General features: G+C 35.8%; 1 long non-coding RNA gene across 1 annotated transcript in view; it reads left to right on the plus strand.

The window, feature by feature from the left end:
- LOC124888000 overlaps window positions 1-21,929 on the plus strand; it is a 55,296-nt gene extending 33,367 nt beyond the window's left edge. The window contains exons 4-5 of the long non-coding RNA XR_007045811.1: window positions 9,526-9,586; window positions 21,607-21,929. This is a non-coding gene — a long non-coding RNA (uncharacterized LOC124888000). The remainder of the gene's footprint in view (window positions 1-9,525; window positions 9,587-21,606) is intronic.
- The last annotated feature ends 205 nt before the right edge of the window (window positions 21,930-22,134 follow it).

Raw genomic sequence — 22,134 nt, forward strand, 5'->3', positions numbered from 1 at the left:
TGGCTTGGATTAATTCTAATTGTATTATGTGAGTTCATAAATAATGGTGGTAGGTTATTCCATCTTGTTTGTACCTTCTAGGATTATGAGGGCTTGCGATGGGTTATTTTCTTTTTCCACACTGATTGGCGTATGAGAGCCAATTTTGTAGTTATAATTATGTGTGTTGATTCTTTACATTATGTTGCTATTATTTTAGTTTATTTACCTATTTATGACAGCGATGTTGGAGATGATTCAAGTTCATTCCTTCCTTGACTTGGTTGTGTTATCTTGTATTTTATCATATTTATATTATGATTTAGCTCAGTCAACCATGATGCCTACTAAGTACCTATGATTTTGGTGCTCATACTACACTTCTAAATATTTTTCGTACAAATTTTAGTACTAGTTACCACCATTGATTGATGTTTGTGCTATGTTGATATCTAAAGAGAAGGTGATCTCTTGGAGTCAGAGTCATTTATCTTTCTATGTTCAGTCTTTTATTTTGAGATAGATGTTATTGACTATTCTGGATACTTGGATTGTATTATTATTACTAGATGCTCTTATATAGGATATACCAGGTTGTGGGATGATATCTATGTTTACTATCTTTATCTATTTCAAATACTATGCTTATCTCTTAGTTTTGTTGTTGATTTTTGCCAATGTTGGGTATTTTTCACCAATTTAACCCAGTGTGTTCAACTTTGGGTTACGGTTTGGATTACCTACTGGGGGGACAAAGTAAGTATCATCATGACTTGTAAATCGTGTTGTAATACCCCGTACTTATCCTAGATTGATTTAGCTCTTAGTTTCATGCTTAAGAGGATTAAGGCTTGAAATTTTCACTATATGTTGGGGACTTAGTCATTTTCAAGATCCCTAAACTTTGAGGATTTTCATTTTGGTCTTCTCGACCCCGAGACATTAGTTTTTGAGTTAATTCATAATCAGGGATGTAAGAAGTATGTACCGGGGGAGTTTAGGATTTTTCAAAGAAGGTTTGGGGCATGTTTGGATCATGAATCCATCAAGTCACTGTGATAGAGCCTCATCGCGGTGACATTCCCTTTTGCACATATATCACATTACAATGAAGGTGTTTTCATCTAGTTCTTTATTTATAATTGAATGCATGTGGCATGATCTTTATCCTAGTGTGTGAAGTTCTTATGAGGTGAATAATGTTCATAGGAATCACTTAGAACAAAGATGAGCAAAGAGCCTTTGATTTGTCCAAAGTTTGGTATTCGATTCTACAAGGGTAAATTTTGAACGTGTATAAATTTTGATATATGTGGAATTTTTCAGATCAAGACCCTTCAAATTGTAGGTAATTGAATTATCTTTCAAATTATACCAATTTTACCATAATGTGATACCCGAGTAAAGAGTTATGATCATTTTTGTCAGAACTAGTGAGCCACCACGATAAGTCCGCATCGCAATAAGCCTTTAATAAGCATTCTAGTTATGAATTTTTGGTTTAAATTATGGAGAGGCAATTGGGTCTTTTCCCACCTCGACCTAACTCATAAAAACATGATCTACATGTTTAGTTAGGGCATTATTTGACCACATTCTCCAATTTCCTCTCAAGAATAAAACCTAATCATCCCCAAGTTCATCAAAATCAATTCCTTTCTCTCCAACAAAACCAAGAAATCAAGTTCCCAAATCAAAGAAACTTCAAGGAAGCTTAAATATTTGTGTTTTTCTTTCAAGATTTAAGATTTAAGGTACGTGTGATGTTCATCCATGGAGTCCAAGAACCTATTTTTATGTTTTAATTCATGAATTTATATGTTTACAATGAGTTATCATCATGAAACTTTTATGGATTTTGAATATACATAATGTTTACAAGTGTTTTTTGTTGAAAGTAGCCCTTACACGTTTGAATGAAGAAAATTCCATTTTAAATCCCCAATTTATGGTTTTAGTGTTATAATTATTTTATTCCCACAAGTCTCAATCATTTCCATGCTTAAGTTCATGAATTTCAAGTGTTCGATGAAATACCTAAATAATTGAAATTTGAACTATGATCCCCTATTATGTTCTTCAAAGCTTTCATGTGTCCGTATTGTGAATTCCATTTAGTGTTGGGGGTTATGAATACCCAAAAATTAGTTGTTTACATAATTTATAGTATTTTTAGAATGATTTTAGATAAAACATGAGCCTTTTTATTCAATTAGTATCATGTTCAGTTGTTGGCTCAGTTAAGCATATTTTCGTCTAGTAGTTAGTGTCATTCAGTTGGGAGTAAGATTTAGCACCGAGTGAACCTAGGGATGGGGCCTCACCTATTTGTAGAGGGTGATACCTTTAGTAGCAGCCCCTTAGTTCAAGATATAGGTAGCCATTTAAACCTACCAGTTGAGGGTTGATAAAGTGTTTACCTGCCAGTTGAGAGTAACACATATCTCATTAAAGCAACTGCCAGATAACGGTGACTTAGTGGATCCACATACAAATTGTTGGTACCCTTGGCATGGTACTAACACCCTTCCATTAAGGGTTACAGGTTATACCCTACTTAGCTCAGATAGGGACATGTCTATTAGATGATACCTCCCACAGTCTTAGTTCAATATTTAGTACCAATATTAGTTTAGGTTTGCATGATCATAGCATACAATTTATCACTTATTTAGTTACCAGATTTCAGTATTTCAGTTTATAGAATACTTTAGTATCAGATTATATTCTTGGTCATGCAGTTTTAGACTTTACAACTTTCACACATGTTATGTGTCAGTCATTATCTTATGTTACTTAGCCAGTCATTATTTCATACATATTTAGCTATCCCATGCTATTCAGCCAGCCAGTATTTGTAACGAGATGTAAAATAGGAAATTGGATACAACACGAAAACAAAGGAAACATTAAATATGAAATCACAAAAACACAAATATAATAAAATAGAATGATAAAGTAAAAGACAGATTAGATTGACATAGGTTGAAAACGAGAGTACAACGAGGACCTTCCTATCAATCACCAAAAACCCCAACCTCTAACGAGGACCCCACAGTAATGGACCTGAGAAACCCATATTTCTCAATAATCCATAACCTCCCAACAACCTTAAAAATAACACTCACAAGTGTAACTTAATTCGTCATTCATCAACTACCTAAAAATAAAAGAAAACTAGCTATTTTTAGCCATGGGTTATTACACAATGGGCCAAAAAGAGAACCTAAAAGCTATTGAGCCCAAAAGGACCCAAAGCCAAAAACAATGGAATGGACGCCCATACTCTATCGAATCCCAAGCTATCATCCAAATGCGGTGTCACCTATTTCTTTAATGGAGGATGTCACCAAATAAAGCTTCTTTCCAAGATATCCTCCATTCATATATTTGATCCCCTAAGATGAACAAGTCTTGCATCTATAGATATGATCCATGGAGCATCGATCCCAAAGGAGTGGAGCCCATTGATATTGTATCATCCCTCCTTTCTTGAAGAGCATTCATCCATGAATCCAACTCCTTTATAAACTGGTCATTGCACCTTTCATGTTTGGAATCCTTTGGTAAGAATTCCATTGGGCTTTCAAGCTCATTTTCATATGGCATTTTCCTTGCATCCTCCTTTGATATTGCTTATTCATGAACCTGTACAAATGAAGGAGTGATGCTAGGTAAAATGTTAGCATCAAGGCTAGTGAGTGAAAAAGGTTCCATGTTGGAATTTCTCTTTTTAATTTGGATTTGGGTTGGCTTAACAATGTCTTCAGGAACTTGGTTTGTAGTTGTTTGAGTTGAGGAATATGTTATTATGCACTATATCCATAACCTCCTTCAACATGTCCTACAAATTCTCGATGAAATCCAACAGCTTGGTTTGGTGGCAGGTGGTATGGTGGCATTTGGTTAAGTGGATCTTGGTAAGGTGGATTTGGATTTAGTGGCCTTTGGCTGTGTGGCAATTGGATTTGGGGTACTTTATAGGGTGGATTAAGGCCTTGTGCGTTCAATCATTAGGGAATTTTGTAGTTTAGAGCTTGAATTGGGGGGTCTTTGATAGGGTGGAGTGAGGATTTGGGGAGCATGGGTAGTGTTTTGGGGAGTAAGACATGTCAAAGTTTCCTTCTTCCTGTTCAAGTGTAACCATTCTACCTTCCAATCATTCAAATATTTTTGCAAACCCATGATGGATTCCACTAAGGTATCAAATGTTTCTCCACCCATAGCTTCTTATCACAATTGAGAAAACAGATGAAAAAACTATTGATGATTTATTTGAAAGTTGAAAGACATGACTCAATGACAATTACAAAGAAAGAAATGATAAAAAACACAAAGAGAGAATAAAAGATAAAACAAAGACTTGAAGAAATTGAATTTGAAGTTCTAAAATAAGAAAACAAAATATAAAAGAATTAAAATACATAAGAAATTAAGACGCAAAAGAAGAATAAAACAAGTACTAGTTAAACAACTAAGTTGATTACGGTTTAGTCGTTAACTAGTATCAAGAATCAATGAAATGAAATGATGAATTAATATATGAAATTAATGGTTTTTAACCTGATCAAATGAACTTTTTAAAGTGGTGAAATACATTTGAGAACATGAATTGATTTTTGAGAAGTGTTGGAATGCATTTCGGTTGCGTTTGGGGTTTTTTTGGCATCCAATTGGGTGATATGCATTGGGGAACTTGCTACGGGGGTGGGGCACAAGTCAAGGAAACCTTAGATTCAGGAGTACATCCCCCTACTGGTTTGAGGTGTTTTGGACTTGCTGGATCAGACCAAGATCACCTTGGGCACAGATGCAAGGAAGGTCACCCGCCCATTTCTCTTGAAATGGCCCCTTTGCCCTCTAAATGGCCACCCCTTGTACTCTCTTGTGGAATATTCCTTAGGTACTTTTACAAACACTTTTGTAAACCTTTTTATTCACTTTTGAGGATCAAACAACCTCCTTTTGAAGAAAATTCCCCTTGAATATTTGAATTTCTCCCAGAACACTCAAGAACACTAACAACTTCAAAATGCTCTAACTCTTTAACCCTTGCTCGGAATGTGGTGAAATAATGAACTTAGGATATTTTAAATCTTCTAAACACATTCAAAGTATCAATTTCCTTAGATTCTCAACCAAAAATTCTAGATTTTAACTCCACCTTCAACCTTCAAACTTGAGCTTCTCAACAATGGTAGACCCTCAGATTCATCTCCAATTGAGCTCAAATTCAAGGTTTAGACTCTAATGGTATTACGGAACAAGAATATAACACCAAAACACAAGGAAAACAACAAAATAAAAGACTCAATATTTGACCTAAAGGCAAAAAGGTGAATAGTAATTTTTTTTTGGATTTTCAATTTTCCAACATAAAGAGACCCAAGACTAGAATCATGGGAATGATTCTAAGCTCAACTTTGATACAATATGATATGATATGTAAAACACAAAATCAGAAACAACACAAAAAAAAATGAAATAGTAAATATGAAATCACAAAAGCACAAAAATAAGAAAATGGAACGATAAAGTAAAAGATAGATTAGATTGACATAAGTCTACAACAAGAGGACAACCAAGGATATACTAAACCCTAGACCTTTCTTTCAATCACCGACAACACCAAATTCTTATGAGGACCCCACGGGTATGGACCTGAGCAACCCACGTTTCTCAATAATCTATAAGCCCCAAACAGCTTAAAAATAACACTCGCAAGTGTAACTTAATTAATCATCCATCAACTACCTAAAAAGGAAAGAAAATGAGTTATTTATAGCCATGGAATATTTATTAGACAACAGGCCAAAAAGTGACCCTAAAATCTATTGGGTCCAAAAGTGACCTAAAGCCCAAAATAATAGAACTAACACTGATACTCTATCGAAGCCCAAACTATCATCCAAATGTGGTATCGCCCATTTCTTTCATAGAGGATATCACCAAATTAAGATTATTTTCAAGCTATCCTGCATTCACATATTTGATCTCCTAAAATGCATGTCTTGGATCCTTAAATGTGATCCTTGAAGCATTGATCCCAAAAGAGTGGAGCACATTAATCTTGTATCAATATTTCATGCACATGAACCTATGCATTTTAGCCTAACCCATCTCATATACTAGTATATTCAAAGTACTAATCCTATACTTTCTTCAAGCTATGATGTCTTATATCATAGGTTCGGATGCTCAGTTTCCTGACCGTGCTTATATAAGCCAACACTCCCGAAGCAACACAGTGGTGAGTCCTCATCTTTCGGGGACAAGTTTATTATTCATTCAATTATTTTAGTATCCCTCTATTTCAATTAGTTGGAGTTAGTTGGGGGTTTGTCCCATGAACTCCACAATCAGTCAATTATAGGCTTTTAAGACATTTCAGACAGTTAGATAGTTTGTCAGTCTTATTAGTCAGATTTTTAGTATTTTCGCATATGTATCAAACTTATGGATTCAGATGTATTATTTTCAGTATTTAAAACTTATGTCCTATTCAGGTTGTTTTTTCACATGTCTTTGATTTTAAGTTTTACTCAGTGATCATAGTAGGTACCAACTCATAGTTAGCTTGTGGTCCCTTGAGACCGTAAGCACCATTGTCGCAACTAGGGGGTATCCTTGGGTCATGAAAAAATTTGGTATCTTAGCCTAAGGTTTCAGAGAGTCCTAAGGAGTCTAAAGAGCTGCGTTGAGTAGAGTCTTGGGCATGGGTGTATAGCATGCTACACCTATGGATGAGAGGCTACAAGTAATTTTAGGAAAAGTCTCCTTTTTTTCAGTTTTCATGTTGTGTGAAAGAGAATGATGCTCTATCTAAACTCTCTTTCTAATTTGTCCTTCCTTCCATATAAAGAAATTGCCTAGTTATAATATTACAAAAAATTACTTCAGTTGATAGTAGAAATAGTGTTTTTCAGTTTTAGTTTTTCCAATAAACTAATAATTGAATGGAGCGGAAGTACCTCAGTGCTTCGGGTTTAGATGTGTTTTCAAGTCCCTCCTCAGAATCCTATGATTGCATATGATCTAGATTTAGAAGTATGAACCTAGAAGTTTAGCAGTAGTAATGTGGGGATAATAGTATCAAAATTTGGTGGATTATGTATCTGTGTGGCTATTTTTATGAAGGTGAATCAGTATGCTTGAAACATTGCATTCAAGAATTTAAGTTGTTGATTCAAAATTAAGTATGATTATGTGCGTATGATCTAGAGGTGTACCCAAGTTGATATGGGATTGTATTATATCAATGTTTTAAAAGTGGGTGTTCTTATATAGTACCCTTAAATGCTAAGTTTAAATGGCACTAGTAATATAGTAATTGACGTTCTTAATAGCTAAGTTATGGGCTATAGGATGTTGATGTCGGATGTCCAGATATAATGGTAATTCTTATGGTTTAGGGAGAAAATTAAGTTTAGAGATATGATTTTTGTAGGCTATGATTCAGGTTATTAAGATTCATTACGGGTTTTGAGATATCCATGTTAAGTGTTAGAATCTAGGTTTAAATATTTGAAGATTGAGTTAATAGAAAGTAGAATTGAAGTACTAGATAGTGTGAACTCATGGTATGGTGATACTCCTGAAAATTCTAAGTTTTTAAGTCTTTCAGTTATCGTTTAATGATTATTGAGGCTATAAAAAGCTAGGAATTGTATATCAACATGAAGTACTAGTAGTGGGTCTTAAATTATTAGGCATAGTCTTTTAGAGTGAGTTTATCCATTATGCGTAAGTAAGACCCACAAAATCCTATGCTTAACTCAGTCCTTTAAAGCTTGTTAAGGGGTCCCACAATTAGATATTTTAGCTATGTATTCAAACTTAGTGTTATTTTAGCTTTCATATATTGGAAACTCCCTTATGAACTTAAAGTAATAATTTTTAGGTTGAATCATGATCAGGAATGTCGGTGGGTGTTCGAACCACATTTGAAATAGCTTTGAAAGCTCAAACCAGTAGATCAAAGCGATCTTAACATGTTGCATCGCTCATCCCATCGATGAATATTTTCCTCCAGCTCCCAGTGCAAATTCCAGTGAACCAACACAGACTCAACGCGACACATTGTCCATCGTGTTGATGCAAATGACACAGCGCATCAGTCTGCGCATCGCTAAATTTGTTTTCATTCATTTAAAAGGCAGCATCCTCAGGGATAATTGGGTCTTTTCCCACCTTATATCAGCCCCTAAAACACAAGATTAAGCCCCTTTAGAGGTAAAATCCATTCATCTTTCTCAAAATTTCTCAAGAACCAAACCCAAGGATCTCTAATTCAAGATTCAACCTTTAAGAACACTCCATCATTCTTCATAAATTTGAATACCAAGGTATGTGAAGTGTTCGTCCAAAGGTTTCCTTCATCCCTTAGAGTTTAAGAAAATCTTTTTAAATACAAGTAAATTGATTTCATGTATTTCATGTTAGATCTTAAATGTATTAATGATTATGATGTTAATGGTGATCTAATTCCATGATTTGTCCCAAGTTTCATGCAAACTAGTTAATTGTGAATTGAATTTTGTAAAATAAATGTCGAACTCTTGAATTGTAAGTTGAATTTAGAATCCATGATATTACTAAATGTTTATTGATATGTGAAATACCCAACAATTTAGAAGTATATCTAGAGACAGTTTTAGTTACAGAATAATATCAGTCATATCATGATTAGTAGTTCAGTAAAAAGTTCAGAACTTAGTTAGTAATTCGTTCAGAATCTAGTGAACTTAGTTCAGTCAAGTCAGTTAACATGATGAGTCATAGTTTAACCCAACTTAGAATAGTTTGGAAATCAGTCCAATGTCTATTTAGTTGGGAGTGCGATTCAACACCGAGTACACCCAAGGATGGGGTCTCACCTACAAGAAGAGAGTGTGATCCTTAGAAGTAGTCCTTGCATTTGAGAACTACGTAGCCAGCGCAGGTTGAGACATCATCTTTCCAGTTAAGGGTTGATGAGGTGTTTTAACCTATCAGTTGAGGGTACCACCATTCTCATTCAGAGCATTTTCCAGATAAAGGTGACTCAGCTTTTCTTTACCCATGGCACGGTACTGACACCCTTCCAACTAGAGTTATAGGTTAGACCTTAATCTTTTTAGAGAGGGGCTTGTCAGATAGATGATTACCTTCTATAGTCTCAGTTTTAGTCTTTAGAATAGAATTTAGTTCAGTTCTACAACAATCAGGACGGTCAGACACAGTCACTCAGTTCAGTATAGAACTCAGAATTATTCCATAGAATAAAGACTGTCAGACACAGTCACAAAGTTAACAGTAACACAGTATCAGTAAACTCAAATATCAGTAAGTCAGTAATTCAGAACTTAGTATCCAGTGTTATCATGACCTCAGTTTTAGTTTACGTATTTCATGCATGTACTCTCATTCAGTTATGTTTATATTATTCAGTCAGTTATTGTTCATGTATATGAACCCATGCATATCAGCCTACCTCACTTAGTATACCAGTGCATTCAAAGTACTAACGCATACTTTTCTTTTGCGCTATGTTGTCTTATATCATAGGTTCAGACGCACAGGCTCCCGATCATACTTAGCAGCCCGATCCATCAACAGAAGACTAGTGGTGAGTTCTTATAGTTTGAGGACATGATTATTAATTCAGTATCTCAGTTTATCAGTTTTCAGTAGTCAGGGATAGTTTGTAGATTGTCCCATCAATCTCTTATTTAGATAGCAGAGGCTTATCAGACTAGTGTATTTTAGAGGGATGTATTAGTATTCAGTTTTCAGTATACAGTAGTTACTTTCAGTTTGAACCTTATGGCAAGTTCTTGCCTAATTTTTGCATAATTATAGTATTATTATTCAATTATTGCAGTAGGTACCAGTCATGGGTTAGCTTGTTGTCCCTCGAGATTATAAGCACCGTGTAGCATCTAGGATATAGACTCGGGGTATTACAAATTAGGTATCAGAGCCTAAGGTTCAATAGAGTCCTAGAAAGTATGAAATCCGCATCTAGTAGAGTATTATGCATGGGTATGTAGTGCGCCACACTTATGGGTAGTAGGCTATTAGATGTTTTAGGAAAAGTTTCCCTTCTTTCAGTATTCATGTCATGCGAGTGAGCATAAGCTCAAGTTAAACTCTCAATTTAATTCGTTATCTCCTTTTTGTTTATAGAACATGCCTCTCAAAAAGACTAAATACAGAAGAATAAAAAATCAGTCAGCACCTCAGACCATTCAGGCAGATCCCCTGGACGAACATATCTCCCACGCTGAATTCAGAGCAGCTTTCACCACCCTACCTCATTCTGTGGTAGCCCAGAATGAATGCCTAACTGTCATTCAAGCCATTCCAGTGGCCAATACTGTGGCAGAAAGGATTCGAGACTTCATATAATAAACCCTCTATCTTTTACTAGGTTAAATTTAGATGAGGACCCATAAGAGTTTCTTGATCTGGTGCAGAAGGTTATAGATATTTTGGGGGTGACAACTAGTAAGAGTGCTAAGTTTGATGCATATCAGTTGGAGGATATAGCTCACTCATGGTTTAAATAGTGGATACCAGAACGGGCCACAGATGCAGGGCCCATAATGTCGGAGGAGTTTGCCACTGCTTTTGTGGATAGGTTCTTCCCGTTTAATTTAAGGTAAGCGAAGGCTCTAGAATTTATTAACCTAAAGCAGGGCAACATGATAGTGAAAGATTAGTCTCTCAAGTTTACTCAATTAGGTAGATACACTCCTCATGTGGTAGCAGATAGCAGATCTAAGATAAGTATGTTTGTGTCTAGTGTGTCTAATAGTGTGGTCAAGAAGTGTAGGACTGTAATGTTGATTTAGGAGATGGACACATCCAAGCTCATGGTCCATACTGAGCAGATAGAGAAGGCTAAAATTAGCGAGAAGAAGAGGGAGAACAAGAGAGCGAAAATAGGTAGTTTTAACTTTGCTTAACCTAAGTCAGAGGACGGGAATCATTTCAGTTCCACCTAAAATCCTTAGTTCTAGCTCCACCATTATCTAGTGCTCCAGTGTCAAAATTCAGAGATAGCAACAGAGATAGGATGCTAGGCCCTAAGCCTCAGGGTAGTGTTAGCAGCACCCAAACTAATCCCCTTTGCTAGAAATATTGTAGAAACCACCAGGGTATCTGCAATTCTGGCAGTGATGTGTGTTTTGGGTGTGGCAAGCCAGGTCACAGAGTCAGAGATTCTCCCCATTCATGTTCCCAAGGTCAGCATAACTGTCCCTCAGCCCAGTCCCATTGCCCGAATCAGTAGGGTGCTGTGGGCAACACCCAAACAAACTCTATACCCTTCAAAATCGACAGGATCAGAAAAGTTCTCTTGATGTAGTCACTAGTACATTAAAAGTTTAATATTTATATATTTATGCTTTGATAAATCCAGGAGATTTTTTATCCTTTGTAACTCCATATATAGCTATCGACTTCAGAGTCAGTCCCAAAATCTTAGCATAGCCTTTCTCAGTCTCTACCCTAGTGGGTAAATCCATCATAGCCCGGAGGGTATATCGGAACTGTCCGATTATGGTATCTCAGAAAGTCACTTTAGTAGACTTAGTCAAATTAAAGATGACTGATTTTTATGTTATTCTCGGCATGGATTGGCTTTATTCTTGCTATGCCTTTGTCGACTTTAGAAATGGAATTACCTAGTCTTAGTTTCTGAATAAGCCCATCCTAGAGTGGAGGGATAGTACCTCAGCACTTAGGGGTCAACTTATTTCCTACCTAAGGGTAAGGAAAATAATATCTAAGGGATGTGTCTACCATCTCATTCGAGTCCAAGACTCTAGATCAAAAATACTTACTCCTGAGTTAGTGTTAGCAGCATGAGAATTCCCAGACATGTTTCCCAAAGATTTTCTCGGAGTTCCTTCCAAAGGGGAAATCCACTTTAGAATAGACCTTCTTCTAGAAACTCAGCCGATATCTATTCCGCCAAATAGAATGGCTCCAGCAGAACTCAAAGAGTTAAAAGAATAGTTAAAAGATCTCGTAGATATGGGATTCATTAGACCAGGTATTTCCCCATGTGGTATACTAGTTTTATTCATGCATAAGAAAGATGGTTCTCTTAGAATGTGTATAGACTACTGTCAATTAATTAAAGTCACAGTTAAGAACAGGAATCCACTTCCCAGAATTGATTACTTGTTTGACCAACTTTAAGGGGCCAATTACTTCTCTAAGATATACCTCAGATTAGGGTATCAACAGCTTAGAGTCAAGGAATGTGAAATTCCCAAATTAGCTTTCAGAACTCAGTATGGACACTTTTAATAGTTAGTCATATCATTTGGTCTTACTAATGGCCCAGAACCTTTTATGGACTTGATGAACCATGTGTTCAAGCAGTACTTGAACATGTTCATCATAGTTTTCATAGATGACATCCTTGTCTACTCTTGCAGTGAGCATAATCATGTAGACCATCCAAGAATAGTATTAAAGACTCTCAAAAACCATTAACTATTATCTAAATTTAGCAAGTGAGAATTTTGGCTAAGGTAAGTAGCCTTCCTCGACCATATCATTTTCAGTGATGGCATTAGATTTGATTTACTTAGAAGAAGGTCAAATTTCAGTGGTCAGATTCTTATGAGAAGAGTTTTCAAGAGTTGATGACTCGACTTACCTTAGCTTTAATTCTTACCTTGCCAGATGGTTCTAATGATTTTGTTGTGTATTATGATATATCTAGAGTAGTTTTGGGTTGTTTCCTTATGCAAAGAGGTAAGGTTATAGCCTATGCCTCTAGAGAACTTAAGATTTATGAAAAGAACTATCCAAATCATGACCTTGAGTTAGCGGCAGTAGTATTTGCCTTAAAGATTTAGAGACACTATTTATATGGAGTGCAAGTTGATATGTTCACTAACCATAAGAGCCTGTAGTATATATTCTCTCAGAAGGACCTAAATTTTATAAGATAAGGTTGTTAGAGTTGTTGAAAGACTACGACATGAGTGTTGTGTATCATTCAGGCAGGGATAGTGTAGTGGCTGATTCTCTTAGTAGGATGTCTATGGGTAGTATTGCTCATATGGAGGATGGTAGGAAGAAGTTATCATAGAAAGTTCATCAGCTTAATCGACTAGGTGTTCACTTAGTTGATTCAGCAGAAGGTAGTGTATGGGTGCAGAGTATTTCAGAATCAACTTTGGTTTTCGAGGTAAAGGAAAAGCAAGATAGGGATCCTAGTCTAGCTAAGTTAAAAGAATCTGTCAGAGATCATAAGAAAGAGGTTTTCTCCCAAGGGTGAGATGGTGTTTTGTGTTATCAAGGTCGACTATGTATTGTAGGTATAGATGACCTAAGATATCAGATTTTTGCAGAAGCGCATGGTGTGCGTTACTCTATTTATCTAGGGGCCACTAAGATGTACCATGATTTATGGGAGATTTATTGGTATAGTGGGATGAATAGAGACATTAAAGATTTTGTAGCCAAGTACTCAACATGTCAGCAGGTTATAATAGAGCATCAAACACCCAGTGGATCTATGCAGGAGTTCAGTATTCCCACTTGAAAGTGGAAGAAGATGAACATGGATTTTGTGATTGGTTTGCCTCATACTCGTCATCAGCAGGATTTAGTCTTGGTCAGTGCAGAAAGGATGACCAAATTAGATTATTTTCTACCAGTCCATACCTCTTTTTCATCCAAATACTATGCCAAACTCTATGTCTGAGAGTTGGTCAGATTGCATGGAGTTCCATTATCTATTATCTCAAATAGAGGTACGCAGTTCACCTCTTATTTTTGGAAGGTATTTTAGTAGGGTCTTGGTGCCCAAGTTTACCTTACTACTGCCTTTCACCCTCAGACAGATGGTCAAGTAGAAAGGATCATTCAGACTTTAGAGGATATACTGTGAGCCTATAATATAGACTTTAAAGGTAGTTGGGATGACCACTCTTCTTTGATTAAGTTTGTGTTTAACAACAACTATCATTCTAACATTAAGATGGCTCCATTTGAGGTTCTCTATAATGGGAGATAAAGGTCTCTCATTGGTAGGTTTTAAGAGGGAGAGGCTGCAGTGGTAGGGCCTAACTTGGTGTTTGATACCTTAGAGAAGGTTCAGCTGATCAGGGAACGACTTAAGATAGCTCAAAGAGGACAAAAATCGTACACAAATGTTCACAGAAAAGATATCGAGTTTGAGATTGGTGACTATATGTATTTTAAGATCTCTCTTATGAAAAGAGTGAAGAGGTTTAGCAAGAAGGGGAAACTCAGTCTCTGATATACCAGTCCTTACCAAATTCTTAGACGTTTTGGCAAGGTGTCTTACTAGCTTGATTTTCCTTAAGATTTAGCATCATTCCATCCACTATTCAATGTCTCCTTCCTAAACAAATGCATATGTGATCCAACAGTTATAATCCCTGTAGGGAGTATAGACGTTCAGAATAGCCTCTCTTATAAGGAGATTCCAGTTGAAATCCTTGATTATTAGATTCGCAGACTGAGGAACAAAGAGGCCCCTCTTGTCAAAGTTCTTTGGTGGAACCATTCCATTAAGGGAGCTACTTGGGAAGTAGAAGTAGATATGCAGACCAAGTATCCTTACCTCTTCTCCACAAACTCAGACTCAGCCCAAGGTAAAAGTTTTTCCTTGAACTTACTTAGTTCCATGCTCAGATTTTCCTTGATAAATTTGGTACCAGTTACTATTGCATATTCAGTTGTGACTTCATGCATTAGATATGGATGTTCAGAATGAGAAACTCATCTTTTCAGCAATCCTAGTCATGCATTCATGAATCATGTTTAGCTATGTACTCATGCACCAGTTATGCATATTCAATATGAAATTTCAGCATATCAATAGTGTCAGTGTGAAATTATGTTACAGTTGTGCATTTCTTGTATCTAAATCCATTCTGTCAGTATTCTCAGGTAATCTAGCCTTATTCGAGTATGAATGTTCCCAAGGGGGAGATATTGTAAGACCTCGCAAAATCCTAATCTTAACTCAGTCTTTTTAAGTTTGTTAAGGAATCCCAGACTTAGAAAACTTTAGCTAAGTATTCAGACTTAAGTGTTATCTTAGCCTTCGCAGGTTGGCAAATCTATTTTACTAACCCTTATGACCTTAAAGTAATAATTTTTAGGTTGAATCATGATCAGAAATGTCATTGGGTGTTCTCGAACAAGTTTTGGATTTTTCATACCTCGTTTGAAACACCTTTGAAAGCTTAAGCCAGTGGATCGATACAATCTCGATGTGCCAGGTCTCCCATCATGTCGATCTATATTTTCCTCCAGCTCCTAGGTCAAATTCTAGTGAACTATCGAGGACTCAACGCGGTGTGTTGGCCATCGCGTCGATGTGAATGATGCGATGCATCGATCTGCGTGTCCCTAAATCAATTGTCAATCATTACAAAGCCGCGTCCTCAGGGATAATTAGGTTTTTAACCACCTTATGTCAGCCCCCAAAATATGAGATTAAGCCCTTTTTTTGGAAAAATCCATTCATCTTTCTCAAAATTTCTCAAGAAGCAAACCCTAAGATCTCCAATTCAAGATTCTTCCTTCAATAACACTCCAGCATTCTTCACAAATTTGAATACCAAGGTACATGAAGTGTTCATCCAAGGGTTTCCTTCAACCCTGGGAGTTTAAGAAACTCTTTATAAATACAAGTTAATGGATTTCATGTGTTTCATGTTGGATCTTGAATATATTAATGATTATGATGTTAATGGTGATCTAATTCCATGATTTGTCCCAAATTTCATTCAAACTAGTTAATTGTGAATTGAATTTTGTGAACTATATGTCGAACTCTAGAATTGCAAGTTGACTGTAGAATCCATGATTTTACTACATGTTTATTGATATGTGAAATACCTATGCTCCCCGAGTATATGTCAAAATGGTTAAGTGATTAGACTAGTCCAAGCATAACATGTTATTGTGTGAATTCAATCATACATAAGCTCATGTATAAAAAGTGTTTGAGAAAAATGTCTAACTGAATGTATTATTAGCAAGCTAGTACCACTATGCTACTAAATTCATGCAAGTGATTTACTTTTTATGCTATCGAGTCCTGGGGGTATTTAATTCCCAATAGTTTAGTTGTATATCTAGAGCCAGTGTCAATTATAGAATAGTATCAGTCATATCATAATTAGTGGTTCAGTAATCAATTCAGAACTTAGTTAGTAATCAGTTCAGAATCCAGTGAACTCAGTTCAGTCCAGTCAGTTAACATAATTAGTCATAGTTTAGTCCAGTCTAGAATAGTTTAGAAATTAGTCCAATGTCTATTCAGTTGGGAGTAGGATTAAACACCAAGTAAACCCAAGGATGGGAACTCACCTTTCTAAATAGAGTGTGATCCTTAGAAGTAGTCCATCCATTCCAAAAGTATGTAGCCAGCATAGGTTGAGACATCAACCTGCTAATTAAGGGTTGATAAGGTATTTTAACCTGCTAGATAAGGGTACCACCATTCTCATTTAGAGAGGGTGACTCAGCTTGTCTTTACCCATGGAACGGTACTGACACCCTTCCAACTGAGTTTACTGCTTAAACCCTAATCCATTCAGAGAGGGGCATGTCAGTTAGATTATTACCTTCTATAGTCTCAATTTCAGTCTTCAGAATAGAACTCAATTCAGTTCTATAGAAATCAGGACTGTCAGACACAGTCACTCAGTTCAGTATGGAACTCTAAATAGTTCAAAGAATTAGGACTTTCAGATACAGTCACTTAGTTATAGTAACACAATATCAGTAAACTCTGATATCGGTGAGTCAATAATTCAAAACTAAGTATCTAGTTTTATCATGACCTTAGTTACTGTTTATGTATCCATGCATGTACTCTCACTCAGTTTTCTTCGTGTTATTCAGTTAGTTATTGTTCATGCATATGAACCCATGCATATCTGCCTACCTCACTTAGCAAACCAGTACATTCAAAGTATTAACATATACCTTTCTTTTGCACTATGATGTCTTAATCATAGGTTCAGACGCACGGGCCCCCAATCAAACTTAGCAACCCGATCTATCAGCAGCAGACTAGTGGTGATTCCTTATAGTTCGAGGATATGATTATTACATTAGTATCTCAGTTTATTAGTTTTTAGTAGTTGGGGTTAGTTGGGGGCTTGTCCCATCAATCTCTTATTTAGACAATAGAGGATTAAGACACTAGAGTATTTTAGATCAATGTATCAGTATTCAGTTTTTAGTATTCAGTATTTACTTTTAGTTTGAACCTTATGGCAAGTTTCTGCCTAATTTTTACATAATTACAGTATTATTATTTAGTTATTGCAGTAGGTACCAGTCATGGGTTAGCTTGTCGTGCCTCGGGATTAAAAGTACCATGTAGTGTCTAGGGTGCTGACTCGAGGCGTTACAGCGTATTATTGTAAAACTGACTTAGGAGGATGGATTAAAGCTAAGGGGGAGATGATAGAACTAGTAACCAAGTCAAGCTCCTAGATTTTTGTAGTGATGCCAATGTGTTATAAACCCATGCTTATTTCAGTTATCACGATATCTACTCATGTCATACATGTTAGCCCTATGATCATAGCTAATATTTGTACACCTTATTAAAAATCATGTACTCTCCCAATTCCTTGTATGAGGAGTTCCAGTTCACTCAATAGTACGAATAATTTTCCATGAATTTATGAACTCAAAACTCAAGTCATGCAACTCATGACTCATGTACTCATGCTTCGTAGTATGTTCAGTTCCAATAATTATGCTACACTTTTAATGATCAGTGAATTCAAATTTATGTCATGCATGCCCTCAGTTTAAAGTGTCAAGGTTATGTACAGTATTCTTTCATGTTTTAAGTCCTCATGTTCTAACCTTTTAGTGACCTACCTTTATGAAATAATGGTAATGATGAGCAATTGTTTAGATGGAACAGAGTAAGTTTTTCTTGATGATGAAAGATTGTTGTATGCTTATTTTAGCTAAGGCTGTAAGTGTGATGTGCGACTGAGGCCAAGTTTTTTTTTATATATGTCATAGTTAGTTGAAATTTTATGAGTGTTTTCTTGGGATAATGCATGGGAGTTGTTAATGATATAGGTTTGGAGGATATGAGAAAGGTGCTTTTATAGGTGTTTGTTTAGAAGTGCATATGTGGTTATGATAATAGGATTGAATGTCATATTTATATTTATATGGGAATGAATGCATTAGGCATATGTGAAATTCTAGTAAGGGTTGAATGTAGTTATTGAAGTGGAAATAGGAATTATTCATGAGATGAGAAGTTGTGAAAGTGAAGGGTGTGTTGAATTCATGACTCAGACTAGTATTAAAGTGTTATGTGTGCACTTTGTAGATTCAAGTAGGCTTGATCATAGTGAGACAATTTAGTTCATCTCAAACTTTAGTAAATAGAGTTATCAGTGCCCATGTGAATATTTTAAGTAGCCTTCAGAGAAGCATTCTTTTGAAGTAGAATGTATAGTTTAGTATAATCTTTTAGTATAATTCAGTTCGTTTAGCCAACAGTTCAATTAGTAGCCAGACCAACAAGTTCCTATGGTTTTCCATCTTCCGATCTAGTCTTACTATCTAAAGTTTAATGAATACGTCCATTCCAAGGGCTAGTTTGTTCACATCCATGGAAATTGTGAATCCAGTTCAGTCCATGCATCATGTTTTAGATTTAGATACTCGGTCATGATTTAGTTTTTAACTGTCCCATGTACCATCTCAGTCTTTCCTTAGTATTTCATCCATTTTAGTATTATTCGATGGATGAAGTATCCCAAAGGGGAGGTGTATTGGAATACCTCAAGTATTCACATCCTAAACCTCTCAACTATTCTTCACAAAACTGATCCAGCTGGGGGTAATGGTCTCTCATAAGTTAGCTCTCTTATTTCTATCTTATCTTTATAACCAGTCTTATGTCATTGCATGTATTCAAGAAATCAACTCAGTTCATTATATTTAGTTCATGTATTATGTTTCAGGATCAGTTATTCAATCATATTCCAAGTCATGCATGTTCAACTCAGTTACCCCAGTACAGTACTTTCAGTGTAACCTGTCTCATTCAAGGATCAATTTTCCCAAGGGGTAGATATTATAATACCCTGTACTAATCCTAGATTGATTCAACTCTTAGTTTCATGCTTATGGGGCTTAAGGCTTGAAAAGTTATTGACTATTCTGGATACTTGGATTGTATTATTATTACTTGATGCTCTTGTACTGGATCTACCAGGTTGTGGGATGATATATATGTTTACTATCTTTACCTACTTCAATATTATGCTTATCTCTTAGTTTTGTTGTTGATTTTCACCTATGTTGGGCATTTTCCACCAATTTAACCCATTGTGTTCAACTTTGGGTTACGGTTTGTATTACCTAATGGGGGAATAGAGTTGGTGTCATCATGACTTGTAGATCGGGTTGTAATACCCAGTACTAATCCTATATCAATTCATCTCTTAGTTGCATGCTTAAGTAGCTTAAGGCTTGAAATTTTCACCAAGTGTTGGGGACTTAATCATTTTCAAGATCCCCTAAACTTTGAGGATTTTCACTTTAGTCTTCCCAACCCTGGGACATTAGATTTCTAGTTAATTGATGTTCAGGGATGTATGAAGTATGTCATGGGGGAGTTTTAAATTTTTTGACAAGGTTTGGGTCACGTTTAAATCATGAATCCAGCAAGTCACCACGATAGGGCCGCATCGCAGTGACATTTCCTTTGGCACGTACATCACATCGCAGTGAAGGTATTTTCATCTAGTTCTTGATTTATAATTGAATTCATAGGTTATTATCTTTATCCTGGTGTATGTAGTGCTTATGAGGTGAAGAATGTTCATGGGAATCACTTAGAACAAAGATGGGCTAAGAGCCTTTGATTCATCCAAATTTTGGAATTGATTCTACAAGGGTCAACTTTCAACGTGTATAACTGTTTATAGGTGTGGAATTTTTCAGCTCAAGACCCATAACATTGTAGACAATTGAATTAGCTTTCCAATTATATCAATTTTACTGTAATCTGATACCTGAATGAAAAGTTATGCTCATTTTTGTCAGAACCAGTAAGCCACCGTGATAAGACCGCATTGCGATGAGCCTTTAATCAACATTCCATTTACAAATTTTTGGTTTAAATGATGGTGGGGCAATTGGGTCATTTCCCACCTCGACCCAATTCGTAAAAACATGACCTAAAGCTTTAGTTAGGGCATTATTTGCCCAAATTCTCTAATTTCTTCTCAAGAACAAACCCTAATCATCCCCAAGTTCATCAAAATAAATTCCTTACACTCCAAGGAAGCCAAGAAATCAAATTCCTAAATCAAATAACCTTCAAGGAAGCTTAAAAATTTGTGTTTGTCTTTTAAGATTTAAGGTTTAAGGTATGTGTGATGTTCATCCGTGGGCTCTTTTCACCCATGGAGTCCAAGAACCTATTCTTATGTTTTAATTCATGAATTTAAATGTTTACAATAAGTTATCTTCATGAAGCTTTTATTAATTTTGATTAAACATGATGCTTACAAGTGTTTTTCATTGAAAGTAGCCCTTACATATTTGAAGGATGAACATTCCATGTTAAATCTCCAATTTATGGTTTTAGTGTTATAATTATGTTATTCCCATATGTTTCAATCATTCTCATGCTTAATTTTATGAATTTCAAGTGTTTGATAAAATGCCTTAATGATTGAAATTTGAACTATGATCCCCTATTATGTTCTTCAAAGCTTTCATGTATGCATATTATTAATTCCATTCAGTGTTGGAGTTTATGAATACCTAAAACATAGTTGTTTACATAGGTTACAGTATTTTCAAAATGGTTTTATATAAACCATAAGTCTTTTCATTTAGTTAGTATCGTGTTCAGTTGTTAGCTCAGTTAACCTTAGTTTCGTCCAGTAGTCAGTGTCATTCTGTTGGGAGTAGGATTTAGCATCGAGCGAACCTAAGGATAGGAATTCACCTTCCAGTAGAGGGTGTGACCTTTAGTTGCAGTCCCTTAGTTACATAACTACATAGCCAGCATAGGTTAGAGATTTGAACCTGCCAGTTGATTGTTGATAAAGTTTTTATCTACCAGTTGAGGGTAACACATATCTCATTTGATCACCTGCCAGATGAGGGTGACTAAATGGATCTACACAGCCATTATTGGTACTCGTGGCATGGTACTGACACCCTTCTAACTGGGATTATAGGTTGGACCCCACTTAGCTCAGATTGGGGTATGTTAGTTAGATGATACCTCCCACGGTCTCAGTTCGGTATTTAATACCAATATCAGTTCAGGTTTGTGTGATCATAGCATATAGTTTATTAGTTATTCAGTTACTAGATTTCAGTATTTAGGTTTACAGACTACTTTAATATTAGATAATATGCTTGGTCATTCATTCTTAGATTTTAAAGCTTTCTCGCATGTTATGTGTAATTCATCATCTTATGTTACTCAGCTAGTCATTATTTCATGCATATTCAGTTATCTCATGCAATTTAGCCTATTAGAATTTCATGCATGTGATCCTATGCATTTCAGTATATTCAAAGTACTAAGCGCATACTTTCCTTGCGCTATGATGTCTTATTTTATAGGTTCTGGCGCTCAGTTTCCTAACCACGCTTACATAGTTTAGCACTCCACAGCAGCAGTAGTGGTGAGTTCTCATCTTTCAGAGACAAGTTTATCCTTCATTTAATTATTTCATTATCCCTTTATTTCAGTCAGTTGGAGTTAGTTGGGAGTTTGTCCCATCAACTCCACAGTCAGTCAGTTAGAGGCTTGTCAAATATTTCAGACAGTCAGATAGTTTGTCAGTCTTATCAGTTAGATTTTAGTATTTTCATATATATTTCAGACTTATGGATTCAAATGTATTATTTTTAGTATTAAAACTTTGTGGCATATTCATTGATTACTGCACATGTCTTTTATTTTGAGTTTTACTCGGTGCTCATAGCAAGAACCAGCTCATGGGTTAGATTGTGGTCACTTATGACAATAAGCATCGTTGTCACGACTAGGGGGCTACCTTAGGTGGTGACACAGGTTGTGACACTATGATATTCTATAAATATTCATTGGAACTTCTTTTGTGAAAGTGAGTGTCTTGACATACCCTT

The sequence above is a fragment of the Capsicum annuum genome, chromosome 10, assembly GCF_002878395.1.
Source record: "Capsicum annuum cultivar UCD-10X-F1 chromosome 10, UCD10Xv1.1, whole genome shotgun sequence".
NCBI lineage: Eukaryota > Viridiplantae > Streptophyta > Magnoliopsida > Solanales > Solanaceae > Capsicum > Capsicum annuum.